This window comes from Suncus etruscus, chromosome 8 (genome assembly GCF_024139225.1).
Source record: "Suncus etruscus isolate mSunEtr1 chromosome 8, mSunEtr1.pri.cur, whole genome shotgun sequence".
Lineage (NCBI taxonomy): Eukaryota > Metazoa > Chordata > Mammalia > Eulipotyphla > Soricidae > Suncus > Suncus etruscus.
The window spans coordinates 12,915,521-12,929,464 of record NC_064855.1 but is presented as its reverse complement, the minus strand read 5'-3'; positions in this window follow the sequence as shown (position 1 = coordinate 12,929,464).

The window sequence follows — 13,944 nt, the reverse complement described above, 5'->3', positions numbered from 1 at the left end:
AAGAAGGAAAGAGATGGCAGGGGGAAAAAGGAAGGGAAGAGGAGGGAAGGGAATGGATGGGAAAGGAGGGGAAGAACAGAGTAGGGAAGAGAAGAGAAGGAAGGGAAGGAAAGAAAATGAAAAAGAAGAGGAGGGAAGAGAGGGGAAGAGAAAGAAGCATATCTGCACCCAGCTCTCAGCCTAGAGTCAGAGGAAGATGACTAGATGTCATTACCAGAGACTTCTTCAGCCCGGGGATATAATTAATAGAATGGTGGGCCACCTGCTGTCAGGTGCCAGCATTGGGGGTAATTAGTAAACCGGATACCTGAGGATCACAAGGTCTGAGATGGAAAAGAAGCAGGGAAAAAAGAGCATTTCAAGGAGCAGAATGAAATCCCAGAAAAGACCTTGTGAATATAAAATAGCGGTCAGAAAATAAAAAGGAAGGAAGGAAGGAAGGAAGGAAGGAAGGAAGGAAGGAAGGAAGGAAGGAAGGAAGGAAGGAAGGAAGGAAGGGAGGAAGAGAGGAAGGAAGGAAAGAGAAAGGAAGGAAGAAGAAAGAAAGAAAGAAAGAGAGAGAGAGAAAGAAAGAAAGAAAGAAAGAAAGAAAGAAGAAAGAAAGAAAGAAAGAAAGAAAGAAAGAAAGAAAGAAAAGAAAAGAAGAAGAGAAAGAAAGAAGAAAGAAAGAAAGAAAGAAAGAAAGAGAAAGAAGAAGAAAGAGAGAAAGAAAGAAAGAAAGAAGAAAGAGAAAGAAAGAAAGAAAGAAAGAAAGAAAGAAAGAAAGAAAGAAAGAAAGAAAGAAAGAAAGAAAGAAAGAAAGAAAGAAAGAAAGAAAGAAAGAAAAGAAAGAAAGAAAGAAAAGAAAGAAAGAAAGAAAGAAAGAAAGAAAGAAAGAAAGAAAGAAAGAAAGAAAGAAAGAAAGAAAAAGAAAGAGAAAGAAAGAAAAAATCAATTGGCTTCTTTATGAGCAGCTGATGCAACAGCAACCCTGGGCTGGTAAAATATCGCTGGACCTGTGTGCTGTGGGTCGAAGGCTGACCTCAGCATGGCCACCGCCAGTGGATGGTTCAACCTTCGCATCCTGAAAATAAAGAAACGGGGAACAATCGATACGGGACATGACGAAAGCCCAGGAGAGCCAAGAGGAGTTGGCAGGTCACGGCAGAGAGAGGCAAGAGAAAGAAAGAAAAAAAAAGAGGCCCGGAGATGTCAGCCTCAGATTTCTCACACAGCACAAAGGACGCTGGATTTCAATGCACACTGCTTGGCTCTGTTCACTGTATAAAAGGGAACAAGGTGGTCAGTGTTAAAGCAAAGAGGGAAAAATGGCTGACGACAGCCTTGGAGCTGAATTCAAAAGCACCAAATTAAAAGCATGTGTACTGAACCGAGGGGCTGAGCTGGGGTGCTTGCCCAAAGACTCTGCAATTACCAGGCGTGGTACCTCCACCTCCCAGGCTAGCACTTCAGCCACTCAGGAGCCCAGGAGCACCTCTAATTCATTCCCAAGCCTCATTTTCCTGAAAGGGTTAGCCCGTTAGCTCACTGCTTTGATTTAATAGTCAAATGGTCCTGGAGAGACATGAACCTACTCTGAAGTTCAGCACTATTTTTTCCCCCAGTTTATAATTTATAGTAGAAGTTGCAAGGGTAGCCAGGCAGCTTATCTCTTGTTAAAGACACTGGTCCGTTCACTGATGTGGTTGACTTGCTCTTCACAGGAGATAAGAGCAATGATTGTTGAGCAAAATGGAGACCCTGCACCTACTGGTGCCAAGCTGCTGGGAGTCTAGTAGCCACCTGGGTTCAAGCACTTTGAACTTTGAACTGCTCCCAGTGCACTGGGTTTTCTGTGCAGCAAACCTGAACGATTCCTGACCTTCCCAGATTAGGACTATCTAATATGGTCTGGGGAAAAGAAGATAATACAGAAGTGAGCACTCTGGGGAAATGTCATTTTTACAAGTTAATTGTGATTTAACCTATTCAGTGAGGGTTGGAGGAGGAGAAAGTACATAAAGCAATTAAAAAATACAAAAAGAAAAAAATCCCATAAGCAGAAAAAAGTTATCACCTTAAGAAAGAGCATTGTTCAATTTTATATAAGTTTGAAAAGGAAAAGATTTTAAGTCATGATTTATTAACATTGACGCTAGGGAAAAAAAACTAAAATGTCAAAAATAAATAAATAAAAAATTCCTCTATAAGTCAGAGGGAGAGGGATAGACAGAATAATCTTAGTAATTTGTGGATACAAAAAAAAATAAAAGATAGCATGGCAATCATATCCAGAGACAGTAAAGATTAGGGCCAGGAGGACCAGTCCATGATAGAAAACTTGCCACAAAAAGCGGTGAGTGCAGTTAGAGTAGAGAAGGGTCCACTGGACTTGATCACTCTGGACAATAACTGAGTGCTGAAAGGGGTAAAGTGACCTGTATGGTACTCCCTTATTAACAATAGTGAAAACCACAGTATTAAGAAAAGGAGAGAGTATGGGTGTGAGTATGTGTGTGTGTGGGGAGAGAGAGAGAGAGACAGAGAGAGAGAGAGAGAGAGAGAGAGAGAGAGAGAGAGAGAGAGAGAGAGAGAGAGAGAGAGAGGTCTGCCCCAGATGCAGACAACAGTGTAGGTAGGAGGGAAACTGGAGCACTGGTGGCAGGAAAAGTGCACTGGAGAAGGTTGGTGCACATTCTATGACAGAAATTCTATCATAAACAACTTTGTAACCACAGTGTTTAAATAAAGTAATTATTTTAAAAAATAGAACCATATCTTTTAATAGACTAAGCTTAAAATTTTTGCTTCCTTGCTTACAAACAACCCAGTGGTGCTTGGGGACTACTTCTGGTGGTATTCCAGGGACCAGTAGTGCTAGGGACAGAATTCAGAGCATCTGCATGTAGAACATGAGCTCCAGCCCTAGTCTAGGGTGAAAGAAGTTTGTCAAAGTCTTTGAGAGTGTGTGGGGAGATAGCATATGGGTTAGAATGTCAGGAACCTCACTGGGGTTTGACTTCCAAACCCATATGGGACTCCATACACTGTATCCTTGGGCCCTTCTCACTTAGCCACCGGAACTGAGAATATCCAAGAGTAACTTCCAGGCTCTCTCAGTACTGCATAAGAGCCCTGATATGCTACCCCTCCACCACCACCAAATCTTTCAGAGAATATAACTCCAATGCTACCAAATTATTTCACAGAATGAAATCATACAAATGACCTCAAGAACCTAATATTAATCTCCCAATTATTTTTGAAGCAACTTAGACAAATGGGTGCATAGAAATACCACAAACCAGTAGTCTTTATGGAGTTTTAAAAGATATCCTATGCCGGGATTTGAGCCACCGTCCTTCTGCAGGATGGACAGACGCCTTGCCTCCATGCTATCTCTCCTGTCCCCACTTTATTCCTTTTTTTTTTTTTTTTTTTGGGTCACACCTGGCAGTGCTCAGGGGTTATTCCTGGCTCCAGGCTCAGAAATTGCTCCTGGCAGGCACAGGGGACCATATGGGGCCCCGGGATTCGAACCGATGACCTCCTGCATGAAAGGCAAACACCTTACCTCCATGCTATCTCTCCGGCCCCCCACTTTATTCCTTTAATTGCATCTTTTATTTAATCTTTTTGTAAAGAGAAACTTTTTTCTTTAGATATGTGTGAGCATATATATTTTTAGTTTTTGTCGTGTGTCTGTTTTCTTCTCTCTCCACCCCAAATCCACCAGCTATATAATGTAGCACCACTTCTTCCTGCAAATGCATATTAAAAAAGGGGGAAATTCTACATGTAAAAACCAGCTCTTATCTACTAGGGATAAGAACTCATACTTTTTTTACAACACAGGGGCATCTCCCACCCTGAACGTATGTCATGTGGAACCAACTTAGACCCCAGGGAATTAGGCACCGACCGTACAGCCTTGACTCCTGGATCCCAGATATAGAAACAACAACTCCAGGAACCAAATCCCCTCCAGGGCATCCATAATGCTGCTCTGACACCAACATGCGCCAGCATGACAATGAGGAAATCTAAGAGCAAGTTGTCCTTCCTCACCAGCCAACGATAAGACAAAATTAGAAGACATGTCATCCTTTGATCTGTGCAAAAGCCAAGATTGCTATCTACAGATGACTGGTTGATACAACCGACTGCACAGTATGCATCCCAGGACCACCACCAACAACAACAACAACAAGCTCTAGCCTAGCTTTTGGTCTATGATCTGTTCAACAAACAAGATTTCCAATTCCAGAGGTCTGACTGAGACAGTCGCAACTGAACAGGTCTTCCAGAAACATAACGAAAGGCTCTATCCCAGGCTCCATCCTAGAAGCAGCATAATGACCAAGACCACCACTACAGAAGATGGATTAAAATGACACTGAAGAAGCAGAACTGCTAGAATCACAAAGAAAGACTTCATCATAAGCTCCATTCCTTGAGCTGTACACACACCAAGATCTTTAGATACAGAGGTCTGATTTTACCATACATGATGAAGCAGAAGTCTTTCATACACCACAAAAGCACAGAGGGAAGAGTAAATGATCATGCAAGGAGTCTATAGTTAATCCCATGACAGTATACTTCAGGGGTGGAGAAAGCCTGAATCTCCTAAGCCAAAGTAATTCCCTCTAAAATATCCCCAATAGTTACAGTGCCGGGGGAAAAAGAAAAAAAAAGCACAAAATAATCATTTTATCCACATATATATTTATTGATTGATTTTTTGACTTCTTTATTTTGGTGTAGATATTGAAGTTGATGTCTCCAATTTTATTTTATTTTATTTTATTTTATTTTATATTATTTTATGTTATTTTATCTTTCTCTTTCTTTTTGCACTCCGGCATGGTTTGATTTCAGGACCGAGACTATTGCATGATACTTGTCTTTATTGCTGTAGTGCTCACTGGATATTTAATTTGATATTTCTTTCTGTATTGATGTGGTGTTTCAATTACCTTTTTCATGGCCTCTCTCAAACTGAGATTGAAAGCCTCTAGAAGGACTCTGCCCATTTTCAGCTTATTTGATTTTTCTTTTCCTTTCTTTCTTTCTTTATTTTTTTTACCCCATTCTATTGCTTTTCTTTCCTTCAAACAAAACCACATAATTCAAATTATCTAGCTCCACCTCTCAAATAGAGGGGGAAACAAGGGATGGTACCAGGACCAAACAGATATATGATCACTAATAGTAAGCTAGACAAAGAGGGGACCACCTACTCTAGCAGCCCGGGGGGTGGGGGTGATGGTGGGGAATATGGGTTGCAGGAAGGGAATGGGGATGGGGGGAGGACAAATTTGGTGATGGATATTCCCTTGATTCAATGTTAATATGTACCTAAAATACTACTGTGAAAGATATATAAGCCAATATGATCAAAATAAAAATTAAAAAAAGATATTCTAATAAAATTTATAATTAGAAACCATCAATAAACACTGACAGCCATAAAACAAGTTAGCTCACAGTGACCAAGTGTAATTTATTAAAGGAACTGAAATCTGTTCCAAGTTACCAAATTTCTTGCCATGTCTCATCTACCTCATCTACCTCAGTTTAACATAAGTTAAAAAGAACAGATTCATGGTCACTGATACCAAGCAAAATTAAGAAGCTGATCAAATGTCAGTCAGAACCAGAGATGAGCTCCAGCTCCTAAAAGCACCATTAGGAGGTCAGCACTGAGGAAGTACCCTAAGATCAGCACTAAGGTCAGAGGTTGAGTGAACAACTAACAACTGTCATCGTCCCCCCCCCCCCCAGAGGAGAGGAGCCAGGGGAAGAGGCATCTTCTGTTGCCATAGACATGGATAGGGCCTTTGCTGAAGGAAAAACCCACCACATCTTACCAAGTAGTGGATTCCAACTATTTGGATCCAAGCATTTACAATCTATCCTAGACAGGGGATATAACAACGATAATAAAAATCAAATCTCAGTTCAATGACTGAGAGAAAATATCTCCACATAACACAAATGACATGAGGAGAAATATGACCATTTCTGGAATGGTCTTAAATGCTCTTTACTTTCATAATTACTGTTTTTCTACACATAATGTCTGACATTCAATTAAAAGTCACAAGAGCAGGAAAAAAGTAAAATAAAAATTATGCTCTGTCATGAGAGAGAGAGCAGCAAGTACCCACAGTTTGTTTAGGTATTGAGATGTCTGACAGTCCTCACAGACCCAACACACAGGACAAGTTTATTTTCTACGTGAGGAGATTCTGAATGGGAAGGTGGGAAGGCAGGAAGGCTCAGGGTAGAGAGGAGAAAATGAGTCAGGTTTGGTTTCTACCATGGACAATTAGTGGTGGTTGGGGAGGGGAATTTTTAACCTCTGAACCAAACAAAAACTTATGGTTTGAAATTCTAACCAAAACCAAAGGAGAGAGTACTGGAGGATACTCGCCAGCATGCCTAGATGTGGAGCAGAAGAAAGGGGGAAGTAATAGGGTTTGAAAATTGTCAGGGTTCACCTAAAAGAGTTAGTCAGGTATGATGGCAGGGTACAGTGAAGAATGAAAAATTCTGGTCAACCACTCTAGTGCTTTTAAATCATAAAAAAGTAGAAGTGATTTGACCAGGTATAGGTTGGTGTCTAACAAGTACACCATGGATTTTTGGAATGATAAAAATAGTCACCTACTAGATAGTGATATAGATATACAATCTTGTAAGTATTCTGAGAACCATTAAATTGCACATTTTAAGATGGTGAATATTTGGGGGTAAGAATAAAAAAAAGAGAAGTCTGGTTGCTTCATAAGATGTCCAATATATAGGGAGCTCAATAGACAATCATTGTTACACATCTTCCCCCCAAAAGTACATGACCATACAAGTAGTTGCATGCAAATGTTCAGAACAGCTTTATTTGTAATAACCAAATACTGGGAAAAAGTCAAATGCCCACTAACAAGTAGATAAACAAAATGCAATGCATAGACAGATGAACTATATAGTAGAAGGAAATGAATGTCTGAACAATACTTATTTTAAAGAACTATGGAGGGAAAAAAGCACTGTAAAATATAGAACATACTGAGTGAATGACGTTGTATTAAATTCTAGAAAATGTAACATACAATTTAGTGACAGAAATCCTGGTATTGATTGTCTCGAAGTGAGGGCAAAGCTAGGAAGGTGTGGGTGTGAGGAACTTAATGGGCAAAGAAGAAACTTTTAGGAATGCCAGACATGTTAATTATCTTGTTTTGGCAATGCTTATATATAGCTGTCAAAACTTAACAAGTTGTACTTTTTAATATGTGTGGCTTACTATTCATTAATCACATTTCATTTGGACGTAAAAATAATCAGAAGACAAAAGTTCCAGTTAAAAGAGGGGCAACATATTTTAACAGAGACTTCAAGAATGGATATAGATGGCAAGCAAAGCATACAAATAATTTTATGCTCAACATAATTGATGAGTAAGACAATACAAATGAAGAAGAGGAGGAGGAAGAGGAAGGAAAAGTAAAAGAAGAAATGAAGAGGAGGAAATACTAAAAATTTTTAATAATACAGAGCAACTATTGGTTCATACATCATTGGTGTGAATGCCAAGTAATGGAACCATTTTGGAAAGCCACTTGACAATTTCTAACAAAATTATACATAAACTTAATGACACTCAATTTTTCACTGCTAAATAGTTATTTCAAGGAAACAGAAAAAATGGCAAAGATCTACAGGTTGTTTATAGGAGGCTTAAATTTGGAAACTTCCCCGAGTTTAGAGGAAAAGTTATGGTGCATCTATGCAATGTTCTCCTCCACAAGTAAAAGGAAGAAATATCCAAACAGCCTAAAAGCATCGCACTAAGTTGAGAAGCAAGATACAACAAACTATACCCTGCTTAATTCTCTTCATTCTGGAAAAATAAAAAAGGGTTAAAATAGTCACACCATTGGTTGGAGTGGAGATGTTCAGGAGATTGACTATACATTAACTCAAGGGAATTTCTGTGATGATGAATGTTTGTATCTTGAATGTGTTATGGTCAACTAAATGACAATGAGTATTATACATAAAATATGAATCTTACTATGTAAAATTATACTACAATAGACCTCATTTTAAAATTCATTGTGATTTTTTTTAAAGTTTAATAAAAAAGGGTTACTTTTGGAGCCAGAGCGGTGACGCTAGAGGTAAAGCCTTGCAAGCGCTAGCCTAGACGGACCTTGGTTCAATCCCCCCCGCACTCCATATGGTTCCCCCAAGCCAGGAGCGATTTCTGAGCGCATACTGAGCATCAACGGGTGTGGCCCAAAAAACAAAACCAAAAACAAAGAAAGGGTTACTTTCTATTCTATCCTCTACTCAAGCAACATCAATAATTGCAAAACTATAAGTAAGTAGCTTACTGGGCTGGAACACATGCTTTCATAAGTGTGTCCTGGTTTAAACCACAGCCTTGTCCTGAAGCACCTCTGGAAGCAGCTCTTGAGCACCCCACTGGGAGGAAGGTAGCTGATCAATGCCAGGTGTGACTTCAAAGTGAAAACAAAGATATAATAATCACTATATTTAATACTGCACTGGGATTACTAGTTAACAGTTGGAATAAAGGGTTAGCTACGAAATTAAAAATAAGAGGCCAGAGAGATAGCACAGTGGTAGGGCATTTGCCTTTAACATGGACGATCCAGGATGGTTCCATCCCAGACATCCTATATGGTCCCCCAAGCCAGGAGTGATTTCTGAGCGCATAGCCAGGAGTAACCCCTAAGCGTCACAGGGTGTGGGCCCAAAAAGCAAAAATAAATAAATAAATAAATATAAGAAATAACACAATTCATTTTGGGAGGAGTTTGATGGTAATCTGGAAAACCCAAGAGAATAAACCGAATACAAATATAAATGCAAAAAAAATTGAGGCCAGTTTATCAATTCATTTATCATAAAGGATTGGTATTTTTTACATCTATAAACCTAATCAATTGGAAGCCAGAAGACCCTATTTATAAAAGCAAAACAAAAATGTAAAATACTTAATCAAATTAACATAAACAGTTGGAAAAGTTTAGAATAGTAAAACTGTGTAAATCTTAAGAAATAGAAAAATGTAAAACACAAAAATCAAATTTCTGAAAACATTAGAGAAAAGAAGGAAAACAGTCTGATGTCAAAGTCATTCTAAATCCTTAGTAATGGAAAGAGCATAACGTGTATCTAGGATAGGTCAACACATTGCATGTAGAGAGCAAACCTTAGGCAAGGATAACTTCTAATGGGTCAAGACATAATACCATAAAATATTGAAAGAAAACATTGAAGGATTCTATTACAGTATTGAGGATGAAAAAGTCTATCCAGCCTTTTTTATTTTAAATATATTTGATATTAAAATTAAATTTTCAGCATGAAATACATATTAAAGAAAAGCATAAATGTCAAACTGAATTCAAATATTTGTGACAAATATCAAGAAATGGAACTTATCTTTGTGACATAAAGAATTCCTAAATCTTGATAAAATCCCTTGGGAAAATAGGCACAAATTATTAGAGAAAATATAAAGTATTACTAAATATGTGACACTACTTTTAAGAGAAATGCAGCTAAAAAAACCTACTAAAATACTGTAAATTGAACATGATTGTAACTAGGCTATCTAAACTACAATTCAAAATAAAATAAAAACTACTGAAAAAACACTATACATACACACAACACTCCCTGAGCTTATTCTTCACTCTATAGATGATCTGACCCTCAGAAGCTTGATCTGATCAAGCAGTGAAGCCAACAGGCAGATTCACTCTCATACTTTGCTTAGTGGAGTTGTAAAGTGTCACTAGTCCCTGGAAGGGCGAGCTGGTCATATCTCAAAATTACTAATGTATTGTCTTCTTAAACCCTTTGACCTAGCTATTCCATTTCTAGGAATGTATCCTAGAGTTACACTAGGGCACTTGTAAAATGGTATATATGAATATCTACTGCAACTTTCTTAGTAATAGTGAAAAGAAAGCAGCCCAATTTTTTCATCAATAGGAGACTGGTTTTTTTATTTGGCTTGCTTTTATGGCTTATAAGTGGAAAAGGGAAAAAAGAAACCCTGGCTTTTATTGGGGGCTGCTTTCTTTGGGGGTTCTCAGAGGTTACTCCTGGTTATGTGCTCAGAAATTATGTTGGCAGTGCTAGGACTATATGGGATGCCAGGGGCAGAGCTTGGGTCTGTGCCCTACCTGCTGTTTTATCACTAAAGTTCTGTCCTCGTTTCAAAGCCTATAGAAGAGTTGGCTCCTCCTATTGGGCTGCATCACATTCCTCCTCAGATAAAGTGGGGAGTCCCCAAAGAGGGAAGAATTCCCTCAAGTGGGAGATGATCTGAGGCCAGTATGAGAACACCAAAGTTAAAAGAGGGCTAGAGTAGCAGAGACAGCAACACAAAGAATGTTATGAAATCAGAGTGTTAGGAGAGTTCTTCACTAGGTGATATTGGGACAAGTGTCTGACTTTTTTCCTTATGTAAAATATGCCACTAAAATTGCCTTTAAAATAAAAAGCTTCACTTTGTTTTCAAGGGAAGGAGATTGGTCCATATTGGCTGAACTCCTGGATTACTCCTGGCAGAGCTTGAGGACTATATGTGGTCATGGGGACTGAACCAGGCTCAGCCACATAGAAAGCCAATGCCTTTCTGTCTCTCCAGTTGTCCCCCTTCCAACCAATACTTTGTCTTTTAAATAGACCAATCTATGACTGACTCTGCTGAAGATGGCCAAGCTAGCACTATGTTCCATTATCTAAAAAGGTGAAAATGCACGATGAAATTGTGTCCAGTTACTTGTGTTTCTCTATCCTCCATGAAAACCAGACTCAGGAGAGAAATTTTCAGCCACTACCAGTTTGGTAACCTCAGAAAAGTAACTAGAAGCTTCAGCATCCAGAGTGAATCAAGGCAAACAGATAGTCAAATGGTAGGAAATGTTAGAGGTCTTCACGTACCTCCAGTCTGTAAGTAAGCACATAACTTATGTTAGATAAACACTTGTTATTTGTTGAAATTCTTCAAAAGCCACTCAGAGAAATGGTGCAAAATCTTGCTGAACTTGAGGACAACAGGAATTCTTTAGGATGGTCCTGTTTTCAATAAAAATCACTTTGTGTATAAAGTCTTGTTTTAAGTGGGTCAATCTGTATTAGTTACACCCCTTGAAACACTGAAAAACGCTTTTGTGTATCTAGTGTTTGGGGACTTCTGGAGCACACACTATATTTATACACTATGAAACTAGGTCAGCTCCTCTGTCGGGACAATCCCAGAGGGAGCTATGCATTTCACCTAAAGATAGCAAGAAGAGTTCTGGTATTTTAGTGGTCTGTCTAACCCAACTCATTCTATTGAAACCTAATGGAGTCATGTCCCATGTCCCAGTGAATAAACAATAATTTCCACATGTAAAGACATTTGAGTGTCTGGTGTGAGTTCTTCATTGGGCTAAGGTTGTATGGGAATAAGGAATAATATGGAATCTATTTCTCAGATTTGCCCTGGTAATGATTATTTTTTGTGAAGATTTTAAATGTCTATTTACATGTGTAAGTGATATTTTGTGGCACAGAATTATAATAACTTTGGCTACACCTGGAAGCACTGGGGGTTACTTTTATTTCTGCACTCAGAAATTACTCCTGGCAGGCTTTCGGGACCATACAGGATGCCGGAGATTGAATCTGGGTTGGCCATGTGCAAGGCAAATGCCTTCTCCTTACTATACTATCGCTCTGCCTCTAAGAGTCATAATAATTTTGGTAAGATTCCTAGCCTGTGCAAGTTATATAAAAGAGGTATTTTATAATAAAATAATCAGGTATGAAATAGGAGAAAAAGACATAAGCAGGACATGAGAGGAAGGCACAGAAAAAGGTGATAGGAGAAAGGGAAATGAGGAAATGTGAGAGAGAGAAAAAAGGGAAGTAGAGATAATGCACAGAAAAGGGAGAGAATGAAGGAGAACTGACTACTAAAATTCAAAGGGTAGTTGGACACAGACACAGAAGAATAAAATGGAATAAAAAGAGAAGATGGAGGCCAGAGCGGTGGTGAAAAAGGTAAGGCATCTGCCTTGTCCGTGCTAGCCTAGGACGGACCTCGGTTCAATCCCCAGGTGTCCCATATGGTCCCCCGAGCCAGGAGCAATTTCTGAGCGCATAGCCAGGAGTAACCCCTGAGTGTCACCAGGTGTGGCCCAAAACCAAAAAAAAAAAAAAAAAAAAAAAGAGGAGTTGGTGAAGCTGTCCAAAGGGAACTCAAAGGGAACTACAGCCAAGCTACTAAAGATAAAATGTCCTATAGGCAACTAGAAACTAATTCTTATACCAGAGGCAGCTCAGGACACCAGATGTGACTTCGTTATTGTCATTGGGCCACCACCCAGGCAATGCTCAGGGTTTGCTCCTGGCTTTGCACTTAGAAATTATTCTTTGTGGTGTTTTGAGGACCATATAGGACACTGAGAATCAGCTGCACACAAGGCAAACACCTTACTCATTGTGTTATGCCTGGTCCCACTAGATGTAATTTTTAGTTTATGTGACAACAGTTAAAGCTCTTTGAAAAGAATGGAAATGTTGACTCTTTTTTATGGTCAAAACTAATAAAAGACATAATTTCCGACATGTTACTACTTTTATTGAAAATATTAACATTAATAAAATGTTAGTGATCAGACTAATGACTAATTGGAATTTGTATATAACAGATTGCAGATTTTAGGAGTTACAGTTTGTATGTAAGTAGTCCTTCACATTTAGAGAATATTACTAATTTGGGGGGAGTATTTTAATTAGGACACTAGCCAAAGGCACTAGAAGTATTTGAAGCTTCGAAAGATCAAATTCTGTAGAGAACATACATTTAAGTAAGTTGTTCCCCCTCAGCACAAGGTTTAGAATGAAGACTAGTTATAGTTAGAGAATTGTGGAATAGAAAGCAATAGCACAGTGGGTAAAGCATTTGTATTACAAGTGGCCAACCTGAGTTTGATCCTTGGCAGGAGGTCTGCCAGGAGTAATTTCTGAGCACAGTGCTAGGAATAACCTCTGAGCACCACCAAGTGTGGCCCCCAAATTAAAAATAATTAAAAATTGTGGAATAGTATTACTTATTGTTATTCCAGGGAGCCAGAAAACTCATTAGTGAAGTTCCAAAGTAGTCATGCTCAGCTTATTTTGTGATTTGACATCGTAACAATTACCTCCTGTCTGATGATAGCAGATGAGGTGCTGTTCATCTGTGAGCAACTGAGGCAGAGAACAGAGGGGCATTTGACTAGAAATGCTACTGATAAAATGTTCCTCACACTTGAAGGTGTGTCTGTATCTGGAACTTGCCAACGTTTATGATAACCAAATATTCTGTAAGTATCAAGACTATATGATTCCCCTTCTTTGTGTCTAAAGTTTTGTTAGAGAAGTTTTAAGTTTCTTCCATTGGGAAGAGTCTGTTATAAGAGCTATTTAAGTCTCAAGACAAGCTGTTAATTTTTAACATTTTAGTATTTTTGCTAATATTTAAGTCCCAATGCTAGACGAGATGGTGATATATGAAAGGATCTTTAAGGTAATATAGTCAAATCCTGAAACTGGAGAAGGCACATTTGGAGTCTGTTCACTTGATCAAAGGAATGTTTCTGGTTGAAATATTGTAAAAACAAGCATAAAGTTAAGCCAAAGTTTCCTTGTGAGCTTCAAGCTAAAATACCTCCATCCTGGGAATGAGGTTCTGGTTCAGATTTGCCTTTACTTGCAAGTTACACATCACTGAGATAATAGGTTTTAACATCATATGTTTTCTTTTTTCTAGGTAAATTTGAAAAGGCACAGAACTGGCCTGTCCAGAGTAGGTAGAAGAGCTCCAGAAAGTCATTAAAGGATGTCCTATTTTGCTGTTCAACCACTTCAAGAGGTGATGCTCAC